Here is a 12566-nt window from a genome sequence, read left to right on the forward strand (position 1 = left end):
CCCTGCTGTACCCTTTCACTCACTTCATCCCCCAAAGTTCCATCCTTACTCATCACACTACCCAAGTACTTGAATGCACTCACATTCTCCATAACCTCACCATCCAACCTCACTGCACACTCTGTGACTTCATTCCTCTCAAACACCATAACTTTACTTTTGTTTACATTAACTTTCAGATTCCTCCTCCTACACACTGTCCCAAATTCATTCACCAAACCTTGCAACTCCCATTCATCTTCACTCAACAGTACTGTATCATCAGCAAACAGCAACACTGGAAGCTTCCAAATCTCACCCTTATTCATTAGAGCCACCTCCACATCTACTGCCCTACCCTGCACCTCCTTTACAACCCCATCCATGTATATATTAAACAGCCATGGAGACATCACACAACCCTGTTTCAGTCCCACATTGAGATCAAAGAACTCACTCAGCTCATCATCCACTCGCACCGTAACCCTAGCTCCCTCGTACATACTCTTCATAGCACTCAACAATTTCCGCTCCACTCCATATATTCTTAATACCTTCCACATACCTTGCCTATCTATTCTGTCATAAGCTTTCTCCAAGTCCATGAAGGCAGCATACACTTTCCTTCCCTTCTCTAGATACTTCTCCACTAAACATCTTAGAACAAATATCTGATCTACACACCCTTTTCCCTTCCTAAATCCCCCTTGTTCTTCTCCAACTAGCTCCTCTGTCCTACGCCTAACCCTACCAATGAGTATTCTACCATATATTTTACCAGTCACACTAAGTAGGCAAATACCCCTATGGTTACCACATACTTCTCTCTCTCCTTTTCCTTTGTATAAAGGAACAATTATACCTGATTTCCAGTCCTCTGGAACCCTTCCCTCTTTATTATCTTTATGCTTTTATTAAAAATATTAATATAAATTGCTCTAGTAACCACTTGTGGAAAGTGACCAATTCATATAGCCTAACCTTTGGTTAGGTTGTTATGATAGATTGCTTTACACTGGAGTGTGTAGCCTATGACTGGGTGCCTCCATTCTTGCCTATCCCATTTACCCTGTAAGTGTGTTTTTCTTTAATTAGGCCTGTTATCTCAATTTCAGCCATGTTCATTGTATTTTTCTGGCACAAATTCTGCCTGATTACCATTTTTCTTAAACCCTTCCTACTATAATTGATTTTCATCTTTGCAAATACTCATGCTATCTTTCCATTCTCCTTAAGTAGGGTACAAATCTTTAAACTAACAGGTCATACTCATCCTCCAGACAGGCCTTTCAGTCTGAATCTGATAATGGAAGAAGGGGAATAACAGTTTCCCGGGGCTAGCCCCTATCAGATCATATAGCCCTGGTAGGTGACAGGAGGGTGCTACCCCTCTCGGCAAGGCAGCTACTGGGCATGGCTCGAACTCATGACACCCCCCCCCAGTTCGGAGCCTGACGCTCTACCACTGAGCCACTCTGCCCCAGTATAATGGAAGAAACTTTGACTGGAAAAACAATTGTCATATTGCACTAGTCTTAAAATGGGGTCAGTTCCATTAAATGTCCAAACAGGGAAAGTACAGGGTGAAGATAGTAAAACAAACTTCATATTCACAATTATTTTTATTTATCTGTGACTTAAGAAAATGTATATAACTACCTGAATGTTGAACTGAGCAAAAAGGAATAAGATTATTGGAGAAGATGCATGAACAGAGGTACTGATATACTACCCATAAGCACAATACCAGATAGTGCACCCAAGCTGCCTCCAAGTGGTTGCTGACAAACAAAATAATGGTCCTCCAACTATGCAGTTCCCGAAATATTAATTTCCAAAATGTCGAAATGCTGGTTTTCCAAAAAAAAATGTGATGAAATCTGTTTACTCAACATATTTTTGTAAATACAGTATTATATATATATATCCCCCCCCCCACAAACACAGACACAATAATAACAATAATAGAAATTCATTGCTTTGGCTTCCCAGCATGAACACTGGATTGGCAAAGAGCTTTAGTACTTTGCAGACACCCAAGCCAGCTTAAACTGGACTCATCTGAATTATGTGGCTTTGTTCATAATTTTTTGTTGTGTGATTTTCTCACCCCAGGAAGACAACATTTTCATTGTTTACTGATAAATTTTCACACCAGAACCATGACTATGAGATAAAGTACAATATAGTGTATATATACTGTGATCTGAGAAGGGAATGCCAAGCAGTTGGATGTTCATACATAGAAGTGATGGTAATGATTGAGAAACAGTTTTCCAAGATTTTAAAATTTCCATAAGCTTCTTCATCCTGAAAATTTCTGAATTTGGGAATTGCACTGTAGGACTGTATTAGTCACCACAATATCATAACCATGCAGGACCTCATCAACCCACAAATTATAAATACAGTGCACACAAGTTTTTTTTTTTTTTTTTTGCACAGAGTGCAAAACGCATTGCACAATTTCATACTCATCACACTTGTCAAAATCCCTTCTCTTCCCAGATAACTCCACAAACATCATTGAGGTATATATTCCTTCAAGATGATAGTTTTTTTCAAGTGTAACTTGTATGAGAGAGAGAGAGAGAGAGAGAGAGAGAGAGAGTCTTACTCTCCCAAACTCACCAACCAAGCCTTGCAGCTCCCCTTCGTCTTCACTTAACAACACAGTGTCAACTGCAAACAACAGTACAGGGAGTTTCCAAACACTGCCCTCTCTCATTAGGGCCACTCCAACATCCACTGCCCTACCTTGTATCTCTTTCATAACCCCATCCATATATAGATTGAGCAACCATGGAGACATGACACATCCCTGTTTCAACCCAACCTTCAAATAGAAAAACTCATTCAATTCACTATGCACACACACTGCAGCCTTAGCACCCTCATACATACTCATCACAGCATTCAACAACTTCCAATCTACTCCATATATTCTTAATACTCTCCACAATCCTTGTCTATCCATCCTGTCATATGCTTTTTCCAAATCCATGAAGGCCGCATACTACTTCTTTCCCTTCTCTAGAAACTTTTCCACTAAAGATCTAAGAATGAATATCTGACCTACACAGCCTCTTCTCTTCCTAAAGCCTCCCTGTACTTCAACTAATTCCTCTGTTATTTCACTAACTCTGTCAATAAGTATGTTACACTATACTTCCCCTATTACACTAAGAAGACAAATGCCCCTATGATTACCAAACACTTCTTTTTCCCCTTTCCCTTTGTACAAGGGAATTATACGTGCCAACGGCCATGCCACGTTGAGTACACCGCTTCCCGTCCGATCAGCGAAGTTAAGCAACTTTGGGTCTGGTTAGTACTTGGATGGGTGACCGCCTGGGAACACCAGATGCTGTTGGCATCCCTACGAGTCAAGTGGGGTTGGTGGAGGATTAGTGCCCCTCCCTGTAAAACAATTAACTCTAAGCCCTTGACCACCCCGTTTGGGATACATGGCGTCTGGCAATACAGTAGATAGATAGATAGACTTCCAATCCTCTGGGACTCTACCTTCCTCCCAGGCCAATCTGCACATCTTCCACATCCATTCTACTACTATCTCTCCACCATGCTTCAGCATTTCACCACACATTCCATCAGTTCCTGGGGCTTTCCCAATTTGACTTTCTTCATTGCTTCCACAACTTCCATCTTACTGATTTCTTCCTGTCTTCTCACCTCCCTCCTTCTCCCAGCCTTTCCCCAGCCACTTATACTCGCATTACTTTCATTCTCTATGTTCAACAATTCATTAAAGTGTTTCTCCATCTGCTCACTTTTTCTCCTTTCTCAATGTATTCCTCTGAAGGGCCAATCAGAATCACTGGACAGTCAGTAGTTTCATTCCTCTAAAATAATAATGATGCTCTCTTACACTGTCAAATTTGATTCTCAGACACAGCTCCTAAAGTTCATGCCAAGCACTATTTGTTTACCATCGCCAAGGAAAGAAATGTATCATCTGCAGATAGTTACAGTACATTATTCATCAAACAACACTTCCATTTGCTTCCAAACTCTTGTCTGTTTCCTTCCACTTATTTTTTTGCTCTTGTGTGTTCTTCCCTGTCTCCTTCAGCTCCTGCCTTCATTTATTAGACTCTTTGGACCTTCATTTAATCTAAAAGTAAGCAGTGGCGTGCCTTACGATATCAAATCTCCAATACTTTTTTTAGTGAAAATGTTGGCCAGAAGTGGATAGTCTATGCTGAAAGGCTGAAGTTCAGCAGTGCTACCAGTAGAGTACTGTTTTAGGTGGCTTACAGTTCAGTTATAAAATGCAACCATCACAAAAATTATAACTAGTATTAGTGTTTAACCATGATTTTCTTTCAGCCTTAACTCCACATCTATTTAACTAACCCACTTCTGGTAAATCAGAATTGTTCTTACCTGTTCAATTCAGCTTATATATTGAGGCCTTCCAAACGTATAACTGTTGCTATTTTTACCTGCAGCGAAAAATACGTAAATGAAAATGACTGTACAAATAATGAGATGGTTTGGCCAAGATAAAAAGTTAGTTGAGAGTCTGACTTGGAGAGTAAGAGGGGGAGACCAAGAACGAGCTGGAGGGATGGAATGGAAATACATGAAATGGGGTGTGTGAGTATGGTGGATAGCAGCCAATGACAAGAAAACTCACTGGTTATTATGCTTTATTAACAGTGCAACATCTCGTGGTTTCTGCACGTTTAGTCAAATGGTTTCTAAACAAAATCTCTTGGAATTCCATTTAAATACTATATGTAACCTGTTTGTTATCTTATCTATATTGACATTTATACCTATGCGTCACCTGATCAACAGTATGCAACTTCGTTATCGTTGTTAATGGCTTAACCATCTCGAAACCACTGATTACATTTACACATAATCTCGAAGAAACTACATGTAAGCCATGTAAATCTCTTGTAAAAGCTTTAATAAGGTCATAACTACAATCAAAATCAAAATATCAGTGGGTAATCTGCCTCCCTCAACAAGCAACTACTTTTGTTTACTGTGGATTCGTCCTTAACTATTTTTGGCCCACCGAATTAGGCTCATTGTACACTGTTCACAGGAGACAGAAACCTTATAAGGGCAAGTAAGAGTAAGTGGTAGAAATTATGGGACTGAACTGTGAAATCAGCACGGATTTAGTTGGCAAAATTCCCGAGTCCACTGACGTACGAAATAGCCAATCATCCCGCTTGTTCTCTCTCCAGGGCTTCTGCTGCGAATGAGTCGTCCGTCTGGCAGCCGATGGCGCATGTGAAATGAACGCAAGGAGTCACGATCAGCGAGGGAGTCAGATTTTAACGCTACACCCGTACCAAACCACCGGGAAATGTCTGGTGATATCACTCAACTACAGGCACTGGCTGTCCGCTGGTTTGCCCATCAATGTTGCCACAGAGTGTTCGATGAAGGGCTTTAATATCATATGATTGTTTTGATAAGTTGCTTAGTTTAATTGTGTATTGCTTACATGCATTCACTATTGATTTCCAGGATGCGTACCATGTGCGACATAGCAGCGAGATGGGCATGGCGCTGATTCCATCACACATCTCACAACGGTTTTATCTCCTTTCATCTTTTCTAAGAAAATTCATCGCAATCATGAAACATTGTAGGACATGTTTTCTGATGTGGTGAAAATTAATACAGGGACGGCATTGTAATCAACTATGAGGGTTTGTTTTTGCCTAACATATATTTGTCATCTGGCACTTTAATTACACTCAATATTTTGTCCAGAGACCATTACTGGCAATCACATCGTGAAGGCGGTCAGGTAGTGACGCCACGTGATCGTGAATGATGTGAGGCTTTCTCCTGAGTACCTCCCACTCCCTCATCATGTGATGCAACAGTCGCTGTGGCGTCCTTTCCTCGTTGGGCTCCCAAACATTAACAGTATTGGCCCAAACGTTCTCAATGGGATTTAGGTCAGGGTTGCTACTAGGCCAAGGCAGAAGTCCTAGGTGGCGCTGATCCTGAAACCATGTTCGCACAACTCTCGCTGTGTGCACGGGACAATGATCGTGCATGAAGATGATGTTCTCAGGATACGGAATGGTGTATGCGCGGACAGTAGGCAGCATCACAGCCTCTAGTATCACCAGATACTGCTCAGCCCGGAACCTTCCCTCTATCTCTGACCTCACCAACACCATGGAGACCAATCCACCCCCACACGTTGCATGTTACGTGACCACTCCTTGCCTCTGCGTAGATGTGCTCCCGAACATATCTATAAAACATTATGTCCTTGTCAGTTTTGATAAATAACACACATTAATAACTTCATTTACTATCTGTCTATCTGTATACTGTAAAACTGTATATGTTCTAAAAATTTATTATTCGATTACACATTAACCATTTTAAATAATTCTGTCTCTGTCTGTCTGTCTGTCTGTCTCTCTCTCTCTCTCTCTCTCTCTCTCTCTTTATATATATATATATATATATATATATATATATATATATATATATATATATATATATATATATATATATATACAGTATATATATCCTGCAGTGGACACTTAAACAGCAGATGAGATGAGAATATATATATATATATATATATATATATATATGGAGGGACGGAGTGGAGAGGTATATTGAGAGAGGGTGTGTGTGAGCTGGGAGCAGGGCAGTTAATTGGCGAGGGACAGAGCGACATGGAGGAGATTTGTTTCTGGCCATCCCTTAAGGAACTAAGGCGTCTGGCAATATATATATATATATATATATATATATATATATATATATATATATATATATATATATATATATATATATATATATATATATATATACATACACAGTGTATAGCCATCTTTTCATTTACCCATCATTTCATCTTTCCATCTCTCTCTCTCTCTCTCTCTCTCTCTCTCTCTCTCTCTCTCTCTCTCTCTCTCTATATATATATATATATATATATATATATATATATATATATATATATATCTATACCGATATCTCTATCTCTGTACGGATATCTCCATACCGATATCTCTATATCGATCTCTATCTTTATCGATGTCTGTCTCTATATCGATCTCTGTCTCTCTCTGTCTATCTCTACATCTCTCTATCTCTATATTTCTCTATCTGTACATGTATCTCTATATCTCTGTCTTTGTATCTCAATCTCTATATCTCTATATATCAATCTCTATATCTCTAACCCAATATATCTATATATCTCTATATCTGTCTCTATATCTCTGGCGCTATCGCTTTATCTCTATCTCTCTATATCTTTATCTCTATATCTCTCTACCAATATATCTCTACAGTATATATCTCTATATCTGTGTCTCTGTATATCTCTATCGCTATCGCTTTATCTCTATCTCTATATCTTTATCGTTTTATCTCTATCTCTATCTCTGTCTCTATCTCTGTATCTGTGTCTTAATGTCTCTGTCTCTCCATATCTCTATCTCTCTGTATCTCTACCTCGCTATATCTGTGTACATCTCTATATCTTCTATTCTCTCTCTCTCTCTCTCTCTCTCTCTCTCTCTCTCTCTCTCTCTCTCTCTTTATCACTATATATCAATACATGTATCACTATATCGCTATCTGTATCAATCTATCAACCATTATATCACTATATCCATCTATCCATATATCACTATCGCTATCAGTCTATCACTATATCTCTATCACTCGATCACTATCTATATCACTCTACCACTATATCGCTATATATCCATCACTATAAATCACTATATCAATATGTCTATGTCATTCTATCTATCACTTTCAATATAACTGTCTATCTATCTATCTATATACGCATATATTTAAAATAGCTAATGTGTAATCGAATAATAAATAAATCTTATAGAAAATCCACAGTATTACAGTATACAAATAGACAGACCGTAAATGAAGTCATTAATGTGTTATTTATCAAAACTGACAAGGACATAATGTTTTATAGATATGTTCGGGAGCACATCTACGCAGAGGCAAGGAGTGGTCACGTAACATGCAACGTGTGGGGGTGGATTGGTCTCCATGGTGTTGGTGAGGTCAGAGATAGAGGGAAGGTTCCGGGCTGAGCAGTATCTGGTGATACTAGAGGCTGTGATGCTGCCTACTGTCCGCGCATACACCATTCCGTATCCTGAGAACATCATCTTCATGCACGATCATTGTCCCGTGCACACAGCGAGAGTTGTGCGAACATGGTTTCAGGATCAGCGCCACCTAGGACTTCTGCCTTGGCCTAGTAGCAACCCTGACCTAAATCCCATTGAGAACGTTTGGGCCAATACTGTTAATGTTTGGGAGCCCAACGAGGAATGGACGACACAATGACTGTTGCATCACATGATGAGGGAGTGGGAGGTACTCAGGAGAAAGCCTCACATCATTCACGATCACGTGGCGTCACTACCTGACCGCCTTCACGATGTGATTGCCAGCAATGGTCTCTGGGCAGAGTATTGAGTGTAAAGTGCTAGATGACAAATATATGTTAGGCAAAAACAAACGCTCATAATTGATTACCATGCCGTCCTTGTATTCATTTTCACCACATCAGAAAGCATGTCCCATTTCATTATTGCGATGAATTTTCTTAGAAAAGTTGTAAGGAGATAAAACCGTTGTGAGATGTGTGTTGGAATCAGCACGATGCCCATCTCGCTGCTATGTCGCACACGGTAAGCATCCTGGTAATCGATAGTGAATGCATGTAAGCAATACACAAATAAACTAAGCAACCTATCAAAGCAATCATATGATGTTAAAGCCCTTCATCGAACACTTTGTGGCAACTTTGGTGGGCAAACCAGCGGACAGCCAGTGCCTGTAGTTGAGTGAAATCACCAGACATTTCCCGGTGGTTTGGTACCGGCCATGAGCCAAGGACCATGCCATCCTCAAAAAGTTGCCTCTTTAACCAAAATGTTTTTCTGCACTCTTCATTGTTTTCTTTTTTACAATTGCAACTATTCATATCCATACTGAGCTATTTCTTTTTCTTTCCAACTGTGTTGCGCATGGTCATATCACATTCAAGTGCTGCCGACCACCTACTGACTACTGGTCGACTTTACTGCCTGACCAGCTACTCAGCAGTGTGAACAACATGACAGTCATGCCTGACAGACTGTGCCCGATAGGCGAGAGTGTGGACGGGGTTTAACAACCTCCATCCGGGGACTGACTAACTTCAAGCAACATAATTATGTATCCCAGTGAGGGAACAACCCCACGGCTGCCAGTGTTAATTGACGCTAGTTACCCATTTGGTAACCTCTTCATTCCACTGTCTTCATCGTTGTCTCTTTCCTATCATCATGAGTAGTAGGGGTAGGCAGCCTTGCCCAGGGAAGTAATAACACCAAGGTAACGGGAGACTCAGGGAATAGCCTGGATTCAATTTTCTCTCCTAGGCCTTATTAGTTGGTTACACATCTTCTGCCTCAAACATCAGAGGGCATCAGGCTGCCCTCTTTACACAACACACATATCCATATTATATCACACTGCCTTTAACCAGCTATCCTCTCTCCATAAAACACCAATCTTGTCATTACATATCATACACATTTCACAAGACATCCCTGTTCTCCCCCCCAAAAAAAGAACCATGGCTGTTGCTATACTGGGAATTAGCGCAGTGGTTTCTCGGGTGACCACCACCGGCCGGGCTGGGTCTGCACAGGGCCCTCCCAGTCGTCATCAAGCAATTGTTCCACCTCCAGTGTTGCGGTGCCCTAAATCTGCTCGTCAGTGCAGTAAAATTTTCGTTTGCAATATTAGGGGACTTCAACATCGACTCTGTTCAAAATTTCCCCCAGTTTGAATCCCCTGATCTCCTATTTTTGACAGAGACACAAGTAAGCTCCACCTCTGATTTAGCTAGATTTAATTTTCCTGGTTATATCTTGATTCATAATTTCAGACCCAAAGGAGGCGTATGTTGCCTTCCTGAATCAGAAATTGCCCTGGAGAAGATTACTAAATTTAATTGTCCTTATTTTTACTATTCCACGTTCAAATTAAATTCTTTTGGTAAAATTAAGTATTTCTGTTGTGTTTATTGTTCCCCTAATGTCCCTCCAGAGCCGAGTTTATTTGACTCTCTGTCTTCACAACTAAGTGTCCTCAACATTAATACTGCATCAGAATGTACTATTCTGGGTGATTTTAATGTCCATAATGTTGAATGGCTCACTTGTTCAGCCAGAACTGATGACTCTGGTCTTGAATGTGAGCTATTTGCAGACTCATTTAATCTCACCCAGTTAGTCAGTCAACCCAACCGTGTACCTGACAACCCCGATCAAAATCCCCACCTATTGGACTTGTTTCTAACAACCAATTCAGATAATTATAATGTTGAAGTGAAGTCCCCCCTCGGATCCTCGGATCATTGTCTGATTCAAGCCACCAGTTTCACACCAACCACACCCTCCTGCTCTGAACCTGTCGTGGTGACTAAATGGCACTACGACAGGGCAGACTGGGAGGGACTCCATAATTTTTTCATGGATGTCTCTTGGACCTCCTTTTTCTCCCAAGATGTAAATTCCACATTGGGCCACATACAGGATTTCATTAAAGTCGGCATGGAAACATTAATTCCCCATCATAGTTACAGAAAAAGATGTAATTCTCCTAAATGGTTTGACCACAATTGTGCTAGAGTAACAGAACATAAAACAATAGCCTATAACACTTACACAAGGACCAAAAACAAAGAAGCCTTTAACTATTATAGAAATATCAGAAACCATGCCAAAAGTATTATCAATCTTTCTAAATCAAACGTTCTACATAGACAGGGTAACAAACTACTAAACAACCCAAATAATAACAAAATGTTCTGGGCAACCCTTAATTCATTTAAAACTAACTTCACTAACACCTAATCCATTCCACCTTTACAGTCCCCCAATGGAAATCTAGTAGGTGACCCACATGGAAAAGCCAAACTTCTTGTTGACATTTTTTCAATAAACTCAACCCTAAATACAGAAAATCACAATATTCCTGTACTTGATTTTCATTCCCCTCAAATACCTCCTTTCATGATTCACACACAGATTCATACAAGCTGTATTACAGAATCTCTCAGCAGGCAAAGCTACTGGTCCAGATGAAATTCCTTCAATAGTACTTAAAAATTTCTCCTCAGTGTTGGCTCCTGTATTGGCAAAATTTTTCCGCTTATGCATCCCTACCTTAACTTTTCCAGCCTCTTGGAAAGAAGCAAATATCCATCCTGTTCCTAAAAATGTGGCAACTTCTGATCCATCAAACTATAGACCAATTGCAATAACTTCCATTCTCGGAAAAGTTTTTGAGACACTAATTAACAAACTCATAATCAAGCATCTAGAAATCAATAAATTAATCAATGATCGGCAGTATGGATTTAGACAAGAAAGTTCAACTGTAGACATTCTTTGCCTTCTTACCCAGCAGATTAACAAAACAATAGACCAACACGGTGAAACACACACAATAGCACTAGATATATCAAAAGCACTTGACAGAGTATGGCACCAGGCCTTATTGTCAAAGATGTCACATTATGGCCTTGCATCACTGGTTCCTCTGATTTCTTCTTACCTTCATAATAGAAAAATACGGGTCATGGTAGATGGAATTTATTCTCAGTTTCATTCCATAATTGCTGGCATACCTTAGGGCTCAGTTTTGGCGCCAACCCTCTTTCTCATTCATATAAATGACCTCCTATCTGTCACGCACAACCCAATACACTCTTATGCTGATGACTCGACTCTTCATAGTTCTTTCACATTTAGTACCTCCTTTACACAATTTGTTATTATAAATTCCCAAATAAACATAGCAATTTCGCTGAACCAGGACCTTTCCAAAATTAATCAATGAGGACAAGCAAATCTGGTCTCATTTAATGATAAGAAAACTAAATACATTAATTTCTCCAACAGAAAGAAGCCTTCAGACTCTCACATAATTTTAAATGATGTCAATATTCCCATATCCATTACAATTGATATCCTAGGTGTTACTCTAAACCCCAACTTAAGCTGGACAGCTTATGTTAAATCTCTTGCTATAAATGCTTCTAAAAAATTGGGACTTATGTACAGAGTTCGTGAGTTCTTCACTGATAAGCAGATGGCCACAATATACAAGTCATGTGCGTTCTCAGATCGAATACTGTTCACCACTGTGGAGTGGATGTGGAGCGGTTGCATTGAGGCAGTTGGACAAAATGCAAAGTAAAGCCATTAGATTAATCAATAATCCTGCCATTACGCAGGACCTTCCTCCATTATCAGTACATAGAGATGTTGCCTCTTTAGCATTATTTTATTGATATTTTTACCGTAAGTGCTCTGACGACCTGGCTTCAATTGTGCCTCCCCTTCACATTTTCTCCCGAAATACTCTGGCAGCTGGGAGCGCCCATGAACTCACACTCTCTCGCCCGCAATGCAGCACCTCTGCTTATCAAAATTCAATTATCCTCAGAACTACTACACTCTGGAATTCACTTCCTGGGAGTTGTTTCCCTCAAACATTTAATCCACTTCAATTCAAATGCAGTT

The 12566-nt window shown here is 39.9% G+C and overlaps 1 non-coding gene across 1 annotated transcript; it reads left to right on the top strand.

Moving 5' to 3' along the window:
• Nucleotides 1–3236: 3236 nt before the first annotated feature.
• Nucleotides 3237–3355, top strand: LOC145391071 (5S ribosomal RNA). Its single transcript, XR_013895766.1, has one exon. It is a non-coding gene; the product is annotated as a 5S ribosomal RNA (ribosomal RNA).
• Nucleotides 3356–12566: the final 9211 nt, after the last annotated feature.

Source organism: Coenobita brevimanus, chromosome 16, assembly GCF_032717465.1.
Source record: "Coenobita brevimanus isolate Jiangsu-jjx chromosome 16, ASM3271746v2, whole genome shotgun sequence".
Lineage (NCBI taxonomy): Eukaryota > Metazoa > Arthropoda > Malacostraca > Decapoda > Coenobitidae > Coenobita > Coenobita brevimanus.